Source organism: Pituophis catenifer, unplaced genomic scaffold (assembly GCF_029215685.1).
Source record: "Pituophis catenifer annectens isolate HBS135680 unplaced genomic scaffold, rPitCat1.0.hap2 SCAF_1, whole genome shotgun sequence".
NCBI lineage: Eukaryota > Metazoa > Chordata > Lepidosauria > Squamata > Colubridae > Pituophis > Pituophis catenifer.
The window spans coordinates 334,568,506-334,583,428 of NW_027256881.1; positions in this window are offsets into that span (position 1 = coordinate 334,568,506).

A 14,923-nucleotide genomic window follows, 5' to 3' on the forward strand; every position below is an offset into this window, starting at 1 on the left:
ATTTTCCAGTGATAACTTAGGGAGGTTGATTGTTGAGCTTCTATCTTGGTTTATTGAAAGTTATTGAAAAAGAATTGAATTCAGCCCTTCCCTTTTCTCTCTTGGGAGCTGATTTGTGATATTTGGAATAGATTGGAAAAGTGATGAAATACAACGAATGTAGAGGTGGCTCAAGCATGTGTAATAATGTGAGTAGCTTACAGGGGTGACTTGGGTATTTCCAGACTTGGAAGGGGGTAGGTAGGTTAAAGGCAGATGCTTTAAATTTACAAGCGAATCAGTTCAGCTTCTTTCACAGAATGGCAGACTCTTAAAAAATTTGGTTTTACAATAAAAGTAGGATGAACGGCATCTGTAATTAACATTTATGTTACTGGTTAGTGTCTCGAAAGTTTGAGAAATTGCTCCAACCATAGGGGTCCTTCAGATTTCTTCTTTTCTGCATGTGCTCATGTGTGTTACGAGCACAGGCCCACACTCACCACACTGATATCTATTGTTCAAAATTGTATTTTATGGCAGTGAAAACCTCTCACATTGTATGGGGACATTCCCTTGGCTATAAAAGTTCTCCAAACTTTTTAAGACAGAAGGAATTAGGTTGAATTTTGTTGACCCTTATAATTTTGCTTAGATTTATTTGAACTAATAATGGTGTGATGCTGGGATGAACAATTTTAAAAAAGGAAACAAATTATATAAAATATAGACATCTTACCAGCCTGCCCATTCCCCCCCACCCCATCTTCTCTCTGTTTCAGAGAGTTTCTGTTTACTTCAAAAACTTTTTTAAAAAAAGTTTCCTTCCATGTTGAATTTTTTAATGTCTTGCTCAAGGGGGAAATTTAGGATTTGCTACTCTGCTCCATGACACTGAATTTGCTTGCAAATTCTTACACACAATCATCCTGATGATTCTATTTAGTTATTCTTCAATTACTGCATTTTTTCCTTTCTGTCTTTCTGCTTGATGTTAGGGGTACGCAAGGGAAAAAAATACTAATTTAGTTACTTCATTTGTTCCATCATTTAAAACTATTCACACATTTGTTTTTTCTTTAATTTTCATAACTGGTATTGTGGTTTTTATTATTCTCATTTGTTTTACTTTCCAGTCATTTTCTATGGGAGACTTAGCTTATTCTTCTGGTGCCTCTGATTTTAAGATGTATCCATCCAGATAGCATTATATTTCAAGGCATTTTATTATTACTTTTTGTTTTTCAAATCTGCAGTTTTGAAATAGATAATGACAAAGGGTCTCACACATATAAATATTTTTATTAGTAGCTTGTTGCTTATCATCTGTTTGTAACTTCTGTGTTTTCTATAAGAATGAATCCTGGTTTAAGTTTTCAAAAATATTAGAAGCTGCATAATTATATATAGACCGGAGAGAGAATTTCAATTACATAGGCATTTCATTGGCTAGAAAAACCCGAACAAATAGTGGTCTTTCTATCCTTCTTTCCCTGACTTGTACAGGTGGTTCAAGAGAATTCCAAGTGTTAATCTTAGTGAGGTGGCTTATTTCATATTTCAATTATTTTTTAAAAGAAACCCAGGCGGTCCTTTTGAGTTACAACTGCAATTGAGTCTGGCAATTACTGCCATAAGTCATGACAGTCATAAAGTGGGTCACCATGTGACCAGATCTAATTTTATCAACTTTTTTGTGATGGTCTTTAAGCAAACTCACTGTCTACCAAAGGGCAGTTTTTGCTGGAAACCAGAAGTAAACGCCAGTTTCAAGCAAAACCGTCATAAATTGCAGTCACATGATCCCCCACAGGGCACTGCAAATGGATGTAAATATAAGCAGGTTGTGAAGTGCCCAAAATGCAGTCATGTGACTGCAAGAAGAGGCAGTGGGAATTTCAAAACTGGTTGAAATTTTGGTCCTTTTTGGTTCCTAAGTCAAGGACTACCTATATATATCCATAGCCAGCCCTCCCTTTCTTACCACCTTTAACAAAGATTTAACAGCAGAAGTGCTGTAGGTATCAGAGTTTTTGAGTTCCCATCAGCCCTTGCCAGCAGCTCATTGCAAAGGATTGTGGAATCTAGTCCAAAATAAAGAAAAGGGGCCAGCTTGCTTACTTCCATATTACGGGAAATGTTCCCATCTTAATGTACTCCATAAAACAAAAATCTTGCGACCATCTGAGCCACTGCATGTGGAAAACAGCCTTTGTGTCAAAAACATTACAGTGTGGATTTTGTTTTAAAACTTGAAAACAAAAAACAAGTTTTGAAAACTTTGAAAAACAGTATTTAAACATTCTGCCGGAGGACTGTAATGCTCTGTGCTTCATGTGAATTTGATATTTTTGTCACACCAGTTTTATTTAAGCTGAGTTACCAAAGCTGGAGGAAAGAGAAGGCAAAAAAAAAAAAACAACCCAGCTCCCTTTTGTCAAACAACAAAGAGTTTTCTGTATAGTAAAGGCTCTTTGTGCATGGGAAAAGATGGAAAAATGCACTGATTTTTTTTTTAAATGTCTTGAAGCAGACATTCCCAACTCGGTGCTCTTCATATGTATTGAATTATAAGTCTCATCTTACAATTAGTATAAGCATTGCAATCCAATACACTTGGACTTTGCTTGGGTCGCTTTTTTCAAGCAAACAAGCGGGCTGGGAATAAGCATTCAGAGCTAGGCAAAGAGATGGGCCCACCTTTGGCCGTAGGCAAGCCAAGAAAGTCTCCTTTCGCAAAGGCTTTCTAATTGTGGCTTCAGTGTGGAAAACAGGCAACCGTTGAGCAAGACTGAGAAACTGGTCTTCCAGATGTGTTGAACCTCAAGCAGTTTCATCACTGATTATTACTACCATGTCCCTTGGGGCTTAGGAATTAACCAGCAGCATCTGGAAGGGCAGAAGTTCCCTGCCCTTGATGGAGAGTCTGAATTTCAACACGCTCAGGGTGCTGCACTTGAAGGCCAGGTTCCTTATATTTTTACCAGGACTCCACCCTATTGTGATGTTTCACACGGTAGAGCTGAGGTCTCCAAACTTGGCAATTTTAAGACTCCTGGACTTCCAACTCTCAGAATTCCTCAACCAGCATGGCTAGCTGAGTAATTCTGGGAGTTAAAGTACACAAGTCTTGAATTTGCCAAGAATTTGGAGACCCCCTGCTATATAGTAACCACAATTGGTGATATGTCGATGAAGATTCTCAGTCATCCAGGTAGAGTTGTCTGTAAGTTGAGTCATGGTAAATGGACTTCTTTTCCAAGGTGGTTTTTGTTTGTTTGTTTGTTTGTTTGTTTGAAAGTTTAACTTCTTATCCAAGAAGCTACTTGGATACACAGTGAAATGTTGAAAAGAAAAGAAAAGAAGTCCAGTTGCCATGAATCAACTTCTGGATACAGTCGGTGATTTTGCTTCCTTGCTTTCCCCTGGCGGAGCAGATCCACCCAGCCTCCTGCCTTGCCTCATTTCTAGAGGTTTTGTGCTCACGCCACACCAGTATCTCGCCGTCTGTTCACAGCTTTTAATGTTTCTTTCTGGAAGAGGCATTTCTCCTCTGATGTTGCTTCCGAACAGTGTGTGGGCAACTTAGGTGCGTTGATGCACAAGGATGGAGCAGCCCAACTTGACATATTCAGTGTTGGTGACGTCTTGTAGCTGCAATTAATATTGCTGTCTGTGGAGATTCTCAATCATCCAGATTGCAAAGGTATTTTTCCAAAAGGCAACTGGACTTTCTTGCTTTTTTTTCCCTTGAAATCGTTTTGCTTCTCGTCCAAGAAGCTTCTTCAGTTCTGACTGAATGGTGGAGAATGGAAAGATTCCCCAGCATTCAATCAGAACTAAAGAAACTTTTTGCATGAGAAGCAAAACATTTTCAAGGAAAAAAGAAAATCCGGCTGCCTTTTGGAAAAGCCCCTTTGGGACAATTAATTCTGCTGTTTTCCTAGGAGACCACTCTCTAATATCTAATCCCTGATCTGTTCTTCAGTCCTTTTGGCTGTGAGGGAGAAATATAAGTCTTTTTTTATTTATACTTTCAGTTGAATGCATTAAGTCAGAGAAAGTCCTGGCAGAAAATTTCTGTGCTAGTACCGTAGTTGCTGTTGCCCTAATTTCTTGCCATCTCACCTCTCCACTCTTCTTGGAAAATTCTTGGGATAATTTACAGTTCTTCCACCAGTTCCCATAGCTATTCCTCTAGTTCCAGCTTTTCAACAGCACTTCCCCAATGGCTGCATAAAACCAGATGATCACTAGATGGCACCCAAGACATACCAAAATTATAACTCTTGGCTGCCACCAACTGGTTTATAGATAAACAGTTAACCAACCAACTCATAGTTTCAGTGAATCATCTAACAGTATGATTTTAACCCTTAGTTAGGGTTATTGGCTATTTTATTGTTGGTAAATTCTCAAACCTTGCAAAGTCGGGAGTGGGGAGGGAAACATTCTGCCTTTGCCCTTTCAGAAATACACTTAAATTAAATTATGCCTCCCCAACTTCAAAAATGCTGCCCATCCTGATTGATTGGATATAGCATTCTCCCTGCCCAAACTGAACATAGCTTTTCATTTGAGTCTGTTGTTTATGGATCCTGAACCAATAGAGAGGAAACTCAACAACAACAAAAAAAAATGAAACCCCCATTAATATCCTCCCAACAGCTCAGATTTCTCTACTTCCATCTGCCATCTCTCAGGGCAAGACTGCTAGGAAAAGCCCTTGCTTGCAACAAAGAGTAAATACCCTGTTTCCCCCAAAATAAGACATCCCCTGATAATAAGCCCAATTGGGCTTTTGAGAGCATGGCAATAAGGCCAAGCGCTTATAAGACAGGGTCTTATTTTCGGGGAAACACGGTATTAAGTTATTTTCCAAGCAAAGGAATTAGAATGGTAGTTGTCTGTAGTGTAAGGAAGTTGGATTAGAAGACCTCTAAGGTCCCTTCCAATTCTGTTATTCTGTTAATTTGTCTGTGACGGAGAAAGCGAGATGTTCTAGAGAAAAAAGAGGAGGAGGAAGAGGAAGGAATCTGATCCATGAAGTGTTGGGGTTCCTTCCTAAGGGTTACAGCCCTTAGACAAGAGGCAGCATTTGACATTGCTATTTCTACATTCCCAGTGATTTTTATACCTTTCTTCGTTGTCAGAGAAAAGGCTATGGCCGTGATGGCGAACCTATGGCACGCGTGCCACAGGTGGTGTGCGTAGCCATATCGGTGGGCATGCGAGCTCAGCTCCAGCCAGCTGATTTTTGGGCCTTCTGGGCCCACCAGAAGTAGGGAAACGGGCTGTTTCCTGCCTCTGGAGGGCCTTGGTGGGGGGTGGGAGAAGGCCCATTTTTCTCTCTCCCCAGATTCCTAGAAAGGCTCTGGAGCCTGGGGAGAGCAAAAAATGGACCTTATGGTCCCACTGGAAGTTGGCAAATGGGCCATTTCCGGCCTTCGGGTGGGGGGGAGGCCATTTTCGCCCTCCCCAGAGTCCTAGAAAGGCTCTGGAGCCCTGGGGAGAGAGAAAAACGGGCCTACCGGGCTATCGTTTGCCAGGAACGGGGGGAGTGTGGAGGGATTGTGCACGCATGTGTGGGGACAGAGCGCATAGAATTATGGGTGTGGGCACGCGCGACCCTCCCCTGAGCTTCCCCCGCTCCTGGCACGCAATGGCAAAAAGGTTAGCCATCACTGGGCTATGGTATTGCCTCTTTTTAAGTTCTCCATTTTTTTTTCCCCTCTTAACTTTGGAAACACTCTAAGCCTTTTGATCTGTTAATATCCCTCATTTCCAGATGTAGTAATCTTTAACAGAGAATTCCTCTGTAGTCTCCTTTGCTACTTTTCTCTTTCAGATTGATTTTTCTTTCTTTCTTTCTTTCTTTCTTTCTTTCTTTCTTTCTTTCTTTCTTTCTTTCTTTCTTTCTTTCTTTCTTTGGCCTTGCTGGGAATCATCCATGGATTTGTAGGTTTTTGTTTTTTTTTTTTTAATTCTAAATATATACCTAACATTGAAGTTGAGTGGTTTACCATGACTGTTAGCCAATACATAGGATCTTAGGACGTTGCTTTTTCATAAAATGCGACTGCTGATCCATCTAACCCAAGTCCATTTACACTAAGGGGCAACCATTCTCCATAGTTTGGGACAGGCTCTTTTGCAGACTCGGGTGAACTGGGTGACCTGCTTCTGAGCTAGAATCATTTTGATAAATCCTCTTCTGCATTATTATGACGCCTCCCAGAGACACACAAATAGCAATGCATTTGCACAATTATTGCACCAGGGCGCAGTACCCCAAGACAGATGTGCACTGCATGGACTAGTATAAATGTACAGCTGTTTGCAGAAGAGATTTCTCTCTCGTTTGCTCCTTTCAGATTCAGAGGAAACATTGATGGGATATTCAGAGAAATGAGATGGTTGGATTTGCTTTTCCAAAGGCTGGCCTTTTTTTTCCCTCCCCTGTAATTGCAAACCCATTTCTCCCGAATGCGCAGTAAAGGTTTTGCAGAGGTTGTTTCTCCTTTGCAGTATTTGAAGGGATCATGGGACTGCATAAAACTGCTGCAGAATATCTCTGCAACTTGGCCACAAGGGGCTGATTGTAGCAGGGTTGAGATCCAGATATAAATTTACATTGGTAACAGAACACCAGGAGCAAGCGGGCAAGCGAAGTAGAAGCTCTCACACAAGTTGCACCAGCTTTAAAATTCTCATTAGGCATGTTTTCAGTTTCTTTCTGGAGAGAGAGAGAGAGTTACTTTCCTTGAGAAAAGCAAATCAAAGTAGCGAATGGGTTTGTCAGTTAGTTCATTCCTAAAATAGGTGCAAATTCACCATCTTTGTTGGTTACCTGGAAGTCTTTTCTGAATCAATTCTCCAGCAATCAACAGTTCGGAAGAGTATCTTAGGCAACGAAAGACATTAAAGATAACGCAGGTAGGCAGGGGTTTGGTTCCTATAAGATTATAGACTGGGAAATATAAAATCACCCCAGTTTTTATGCCCTATTTGGATTTCACAGAATGCTGGTATAAAGAATCTGTAGTAGCCTATGGGTTAGTTTCTAAATTCCCCCGGCATCAGTTCAGAACTCGGATGAGATATTCTGCCCCATTCTTGAGGATATTATGCAGGGAAAGAAAGAAAGAACGAAAGAAAGAACGAAAGAAAAAGAAAGAAAGAAAGAAAGAAAGAGAGTCAGACTTTTATGAATTAGGTTTAGGCTGACCTCATCCAGAAATGCAGAAATCGTCTTTTTCATGTTTTCATTTCTTGTCTTGCTGTCAACTGCCATCATAACGCACTACAGAGATCCCAGAGGATGAAAAAAAAAATCTGACACTTTTAATTATTAGTATTGTTATTATTATTGCTTTTTGAAAGGCCTTGTGTTATAAATAGGAAAAAATAGTATATATAATATATTTACTTATGCGGTGCTATTGGGGGATTTTTACAACTTGGGCTACTCGATTATTCCAATCTGCTGGAAGAGTAATACATCTCTACCCCCCCTCACCTCTCCCTGTCTCCCTCCCTCTGGAAAACAAAATACAATTTATGAAAAAATGAGGGCTCTTCTTGGCATGATTAAAAGGGAAGGGGAGGCGGAGAGGCGGGGGAGCAAAGGATATGACTAGACAATCCTTCCTTATAAACCAGGATAACTTTGCAAGGTGGGTTGGGAGGGAGAGAAGTGATATATATTTTAAAAAAATACTTTTGCAATATAATTTTATTACATTGCTGCTTTTTTCTGGAAAGAAAGTTTCTTTTAGCTTGCACATCGTTGGTCTTTGGTTTTAGATTTGGTGGGTGGGTGGTACAGAGTGAAATGTTATTATCTAAAGAAGCGTTTCTCAATCTTGGCAATTTTAAGATAGGATGGATTTCAACTACCAGAATTCCACAGTCAGCCATACTGGCTGGGGAATCCTGGGCATTGAAGCCCACCCATCTTAAAGTTACAGTTTGGGGAACAATGAAAAGAGGGCATTGGTTGGTTTCCATTATATATGGGGAAGGAAGATGTGGCACTAATACAGTAGCAAGGGTGCCTAGAGAATGCGGTCCCTTGCCTGTTGAAGGTAATGCTGAAAGAGAAGAAATCGGGGTCAAGGAACAACCTGGAGTTTCTGTCCTGTAAATCTGTTCTTTTGGAAAAGGCCTTGGGAATTGAATTCCCCAATGAACCTTGACAGTGACTTTTGTTTAAATGAAAGCCGGTTGCAGTTGACTCTGTGTAAACCGTTTGCTCCTACATAACAAAGGTAGCAAATACGTTTGACTCTGGATTAAATCTTGTGGTTTTCCTGAACTGGTCCTAAAAAAAAAAGGAGCAATTTTGCAAAAGTACCAACCATCTAAGAACCGGTGTGCGTGTGCTTGTGTGTTTGCGAAACGAGAGAGCCTAACAATTAAATTGGATTCAAACCCATGTACTGTAGGCTTGCCCTGGTGATGTAGAGTTCCTTTTACTGACCTTTCGTATTATTTGTAGATTTCAAGTGGTTGCTTAGGGTTGTTCAGATCCCTTCTCGACAGGATAGGCAGTGGGACTTTGGGAAGTGTGTTTGTGTGCTCGCAGGGCATATGCTATTTGAAAAGGCGGCTTTCTGGTGATCAAAACTGTCATTAATTTTCCAGCATCTCTACCCCAAACACTTTAAATTTGGGATGTTTTCAGGTTACAGACCATAACAAAGTGAGTAGTAGCTAAATACACACACACACACACACACACACACACACACACACACACACACACACACAAGGGAGAGAAGCCAGCAGGAGTATGAAATACCAAAAATATAACTTAAGCTGTGCCTGTACTGCTGGTTTGCATTTCCTTGGCTGCTTCATTTTTGCTCATGTTAATTCTTCCCTCCAGGTTATTTATCCATAGTCTATTTGAAGGTTTGAATTGATTTTCTTTTCTTTTCTTTTCTTTTTTATTTTTTTGGAGATGGGGTGAAATTGAGTGTCCAAGAAACTCCACTCCATCAAGATTGGCTGGGAATGGGGTGGGGTGGGAAGAGGTTAAAAAGACGGAGTTTGATCGCTGTCCGAAACTGTTCGATGCAATTCTGTGCTCGGCTCACTTTGGGTTGTTGTTGTTTTTGTGCTACTATGGTTCATTTAACAAAAATTTTGCGATGCAATCCCATGTACGTTGAAGAGAGGACTGAACCTCCTTATATCCATATGTATAGAAATAAGTTGCGTTGGGACACAACTGAAGGTTGCAGCCTTGTGTGTTCAGAGGGTAAACATATTGTGCACTACTTAATCCCTGGAGTGTGCATACAGAAAGCAGGTATATTCTCAGAAGTGGGAGTGGTCAACCTTTCCAGGAAAACACCTCAGGATGTTTTCTTTGCTTCTTCTTCTTTCTTTCTTTCTTTTTTTTTTTCCAATCGCCCAAAATCTCCTAGGTAATGATAACCTCCACTTTGGTTTTGGGAAAGTCAAGTCTCCCTCTCCGTTTTCTCCCTTCAAATTTGGGAATCTGAAATTGCTGAAAAAACTTGAACAGCGTTTCTCAACCTCACTGCTTTAAGATGGGCGGACTTCGATTCCTAGAATTCCCCAGCTAGCCAGGCTGGCTGGGGGGATTCTGGGAGCTGAAGTCCGCCCATCTTAAAAGCGCTTGAGGTTGTGAAACGCTGAACTAGACTGTCAGGTGGATGTCTGGTCACGTGACTAGAACAAGTGGGCCTTTTTCATCTTATAGCTGCCAAGCAGCTTGGATTAGTCTGAGAAGGAAAGCTTGGCTGGGCCTTGGGGTTAATAACTTGGTTGAGATCCTACTTGCCTAGATCGGTAACCACAGGAGGGTCTTAGGCTGCCCTGCCCCACTGAGACCACACATCCTGTCCAATGCCCCCTTCATATCACCCTTAGCAGCCACCGTTCAACTTAAGACATTCATCTTTTATCCTCTGGGTTTGTTTTCTGTTGTTATGACATGGTCTTGAGGGGAGCACGACGCCCGGAAGGGAGGAATCGGCAGAAATGGTTTCCTTTAAAAATTTAATGCCAAGATTGGAACAGCCATTTTCTAATGTCGTTTCTTCCCTTCCCTTGCCCTGCTGCCTTCTCTCTCTTTCGGCGTTTTCTGTCGGAGAACATTTCTTCCCTGACCTTCTCGGATCCGTGCACATACTTTTTGTCCATTTATATTTTACAGTGGTTTAACAATATTTTATTCTCTGTCTCGCTTCTTGCTTGCTACATCACATTAACACACACACACACAGAGACACACCGCAGCACCAGGGAAAGCGAGCGAGTCCCGTCCTTGGGTGAAGGCGCTCACGGGTGGTTGGAGAAAGAGAAATCTGCCTTGGAGGGCACTTTTACACTACAGCCTTAAATTACTTTAATTTCTTATCTCTCCGTTCTGTAAAGAGGGGATTTTAAACCGGAAGTTCCCCACATCCTCAATTCAGGAGTTTTCTGGGGAGGGGAATCCATGACCGATTTTAGAGGTGGCAAAAATGCAATTCATTTTCCCAACGGGGTTTTCAGTTGGAGCTCTCCAAAATAAAACAAACAAACAAACAAACAAAATCATGGAGCCATGTCTTTCACCCTCTTCACCTCCCTCCTCGCTCACTTCCCTGGTGTTCTCATGATATTTGATTCTAGCATTTATACGCATACTATTAGCCAACGCGCCTACTTTTATGTACCATTACCTGAAAGCCAACTCTGGTTTTCTTTTCTTTTTAATTTTTTTCCCCTATGCAAAAGGAAAAAAAAAAAAATTCTAAAGGACAATTTAAAACTTTAAAAAAAAAAAAGAGGAAAAAAGAAAAAGAGAAAAAAAAGGAAAAAATGTATAAAAAATTAAATAAGCTATGCTTTCAACAGTTGTGCTGCGTCCCGTGTCTCATTTGAAAGCCGAGAAATTGGAAAATTGCTACCGTATTGTTTAACTCCTCTCAAAAAAAAAACAGCGAGGAGTCCTAGGAAAGATGTAGGAAAAGTCAGCCTAAGGGACTGAGAGCTGGAACGGCTGTCTGTTCTGTCCCCAACCCCACGCACACACACCAATAGACGTTCAGGAGTTAAAGACCAAACCAGCCGGCAAAATCCTTTTCCTTATGATAACGGAACTTGGCAACAACCTAGTGGCTGCCTGCCAAGAGTTTATTATTTACAAAGAGGAGAGATAACTTCTCCCCACTTCTGCTACATCAAAGGAAAGCAGTTCAATAATTACGGAATTAAATCAAGTCCAGAGATACTTCCAGCAAAGTCTTAAAGCAAAAGTCCGGCAATGCAGAATGGCGTGGAAGCTTTCAGCTTTGTTCGTCACAAGGTTTGACTGGCCACCACGCTCCCTTTTATATCCTGTGGGGTGTGGTCCAGTGACTCAGCTAATCTCGGGCACGCCTTCCCCTCTGCTGCGCACGCTTCTCCCTGAGCCTCTGGCGAGGGTCCAGCCAGCACTTTTCTCCTTCGTCACTGTCCACTTGTGACTGCGGGGACATGCTTGGCCCTGAGCCTATCTTTTGGCCTTCGGTGTCCTCCGGAGGCATTGCCAGAGAGGAGGGTCCTGGAGAGGGAGGCCTTGCCAACTCCTCTCCTTCACTCTCGGAGTCCTCTCCTGCCGATGACACAGGCTCAGGCAACGGAGCCACAACACTGTCCTGCTGTGGCCTTTCTAGGCTTGAGGGCAAAAAGAGAATGGAGTGATGCTGGATATAATTAACGTTGTGCTCAAACCTGCCTAGTAATTTCTCAACATTTTTATACCCCCGGAATATCCTTCAGTGTGTGAATTCTTGCACTATTTCTTTTGACGAAGTCCTTTCCAGGTTCTCAGAAATGTTTTTCAGCTTACAGGTAGTCCTCGATTTATGACAACAACAGGGACCAGGATTTCCGTTGTTAAGTGAGGTAGTCATAAAGCACTACTACATCGCTTAGTGACAATGATCCTTGCAGTCGTGGTTGCCATTGATAACCGAATCGCACGGTTCTTCTTTAGGCAAGGCAACTTCCTGCCGGCGTTCCACAACTAAAGTCGCTGGGGAAGCCAGCAGGAAGTTGCAGGTGCCAGGCCAGCAGGCAGGTAAGTGGCTGCTGTCAAGAAGGGGAGGGAGCAAGGGGTGTGTGAGGAAGGGTCAAGGAAGGTGTGTGTAAAATGCCGTGCTGGTTGGGGAGGGAGTGCAGGGTGCTGCATGGGTCAGGGAAGGGATGCAGGAATGCAGGAATGCATGAGTGGTCAGCACAGTGCAAATGCAGTGGAGCTGGGGGAGCATGCCCTGTCAAAGGAGTCTTCTCCAGTGACTTGCAACTTTACCTGTTGGCTTCCCCAATGATTTTGTGGGAAAGAGGGCAGGGAAATTTGCAAATGGTGATCGGGTGACTATGGGGTGCTTTGCAACCTGTTGTAAGTACAAACATGTTGACACGCACCCAGATCATTACGGCTGCAGGGGAAGCTGGAATGGCCAAAACTCCAAGGACTGGTCCACCATAACCACCATTCCCTCAGTGCCGTCAGACTGTGAAGTCTGGTCTTAAGTCGAGGACTACCTGTACTTAGTCCTTGGTAGTGGCGGAGGGCAATATTGCAAATCGTGTTTTCTGTTGCACTTCTTTTCAACATGACAAAACCCGGCTCCCCAATCAGAATAAACTCTGTGGCTGTCATTTCCTCCTGAGGCAGCTCAGATTGCTTCATGAGGAGCCAGGATCGCTGGAGATGGCCGAAGAGAAGATTGGGCAACGAAAGACAAGATTTACTCACACCCCTGCCTATCTTGTAAGGGGAAGACAGTGCTGCTCCATCCCAGAGAGTATCTATCTATCTGTCTGTCTGTCTGTCTGTCTGTCTAGAAAATTTGAAAGCAAGTTATTTTGAGATCTGTTGAAGGATTAACCGGTAAGGAAAACGTATCATGTAAAAGATCAAGAGAGAATATTTTGCAGCTGTAGAAGACTACAGGTAGTCCTCGACTTAACAACCACAATTGAGCCCAGAATGGATACTGCTAAGTGAGAAATTTGTTAAGTGAACTTAGTCCCATTTTATGACTTTCCTTGCCACATTTGTTAAGTGGATCGCTGCAGCTGTTAAATTAGTAATCCGGTTGTTAAGTGAATCTGGCTTCCCCATTGACTTTGCTTGTCAGAAGGTCGCAAAAGGTGGATCACGTGACCCTGGGACACTGCAACAGTCAAAAATATGAATTACTTGTTAAGTATCCAAATGTAAATTACGTGACCATGGGGATGCTGCAATGGTCGGAAGCAGAGGTGGTATTCAGCCGGTTCGGACCAGTTCAAGCGAACTGGTAGCGGAAATCACAGGTGGGTTCGCCCACCCGTCCTGGCTCTATGCCTTTCTATTTAAGCACGTTTTTGAGGCGGGGCGCATGCACGGAAGGCATGTGCACTCACATTTGCCAAACGGTAGGGAAAGTAAGTGAATACCACCCCTGATCATAAGTGTAAAAAATGGTCGTAAATCACTTTTTTCAGTGCCCTTGTAATGTGGAACAGTCACTAAATGAACTGTTGTAAGTCGAGGATTACCTGTATTCCCTTGCTGGATCTTGCAGTGGCCTGGAGAAGGATGAAATCATCTCCCTCCCATCATCCATGCCATTCTTCCAGAAGATCTGCTGAAATATTTAATTTTCTTGTTCCTTTCCCTGTTTCTCGGCTTACTTGAATGCAAAGCGCTTGCGGTGTCCAGAAACCTTACAAGGGGTTGTAAAGGAAACCTCTACAGGTAGTCCTCGACTTACGACCACCACCGAGCCCACAATTTCCACTGTTAAGCGAGGCAACTGTTAAGGGAATGTTGCCCCATCTTGCCACCCTCCTTGCCACAGCTATTAAGTGAATCACTCTAATTGCTCAATAGCTTCCACATTGACTTTGCTTGTCGGAAGGTCGCAAAAGATGATCACATGACCCTGGGACACTGCAACCATCATAAATACCAGTCAGTTGCTAAGCATACAAATTTTGCTCATGTGAGCATGGGGATGCTGCAGCGGTCATAAGTGTGGAAAATGGAGAGGCTGCAATGGTTATAATTATAAAAAATGGTCATAAATCACTTTTTCAGTGCTGTTGTAACTTCGGTTACTAAACTAAAGGTTGTAAGTTGAAGACTACCTGTACAGTACTTGATTCTAGACTTTTTCTTAGTGGGGGAGGAATAACTTTGCTTTATTTGGATCAAATCTTTCCAAAATACCGTATTTTTCGGAGTATAAGGCGCACCTTAGTTTTTTGGGAGGAAAATAAGAGAAAAGCTGATTGGTGGGTGGATCGGCCTCCCGGAATACCCCCAATCAGCTGTTCCCAGAGGTGAATTTTAGCAACAGGTTCGTTGGTTGTGAGCTCTGTGTCTTGCTTTTTTTTTCAGTCTCTGAAACTCTGTTTCAGAAAGAAGTTTTTTTTTCTGCCTCTGAAAGCCTCCGAAACAGAGCTTCAGGAAAAAAAAGCCTCTGAAACTTTCTTTGGGGGCTTTTTTTCTGAAGCTTCTTTCAGAGGCTTTTTTTCTGAAGCTCTGTTTGGAGGCTTTTCTTAGCATCCGAAACCTCTGTTTGAGAGGCTGGGTGGGGCTAAATTTGGAGTATAAGACGCACCCAGATTTTCACCCTCTTTTTTGGGGGAAAAAGGTGCATTTTATATTCCAAAAATTTGGTAGGTTTTTTTTGGTCTCCTACAGGTGGGCATTAAAGCAGACACAACATGATCCACCTGCTCCTTTCTTTGTGGAGATCATCCAGGTCATGTTGTCCCAAAGGTGTTTTTTCCAAAAGGCAGTTGAACTTTCTTGGGGGGTTTTTCCCCCCTTTGAAAACATTTTGCTTCTCATCCAAGAGTTACTCCTTTGTTCGGTTCTGTTTATAGCAGAGCAAACCTTTTTGCGGAGAACCAAACCCATTAAGAATATGTAGAGAGCGAGATT